We start from the raw sequence: 370 nt of genomic DNA on the forward strand, positions 1-370 counted from the left end.
AAGAGATAGAAAGGTGGAAGGGAGAGAGAAGGGGAAAATTGAACATTGGAACCGAGTGTCTCCAAAAGCTCGTAGGAGTAAGGATATTTCGTGAAAGTTTGTGAATGACAAGCCACTTTATCGCTTGAATGGGTGGCAGCTTAAGTGATCAGTGTCCTTCCTATCCACTTCTATATTGATTTCGCTAATGTTGAAGGCTTGTATTTCTGAAAACCGGAAGTCGAAATATAGTGTGTGTTTGTAGTTTCGTGTAGTCAGTTGTATGTCGTGTTAAATGTACTGGTTTAATGCCAAATGTCAGGTGCTAGGCTGACAGGTTGCTTGAGTGGCCAGGTAGAATAAATTTTAATCTTAAGAGAAATAGAAAAAA

Source organism: Penaeus monodon, chromosome 27 (assembly GCF_015228065.2).
Source record: "Penaeus monodon isolate SGIC_2016 chromosome 27, NSTDA_Pmon_1, whole genome shotgun sequence".
NCBI classification, from domain to species: Eukaryota; Metazoa; Arthropoda; class Malacostraca; order Decapoda; family Penaeidae; genus Penaeus; species Penaeus monodon.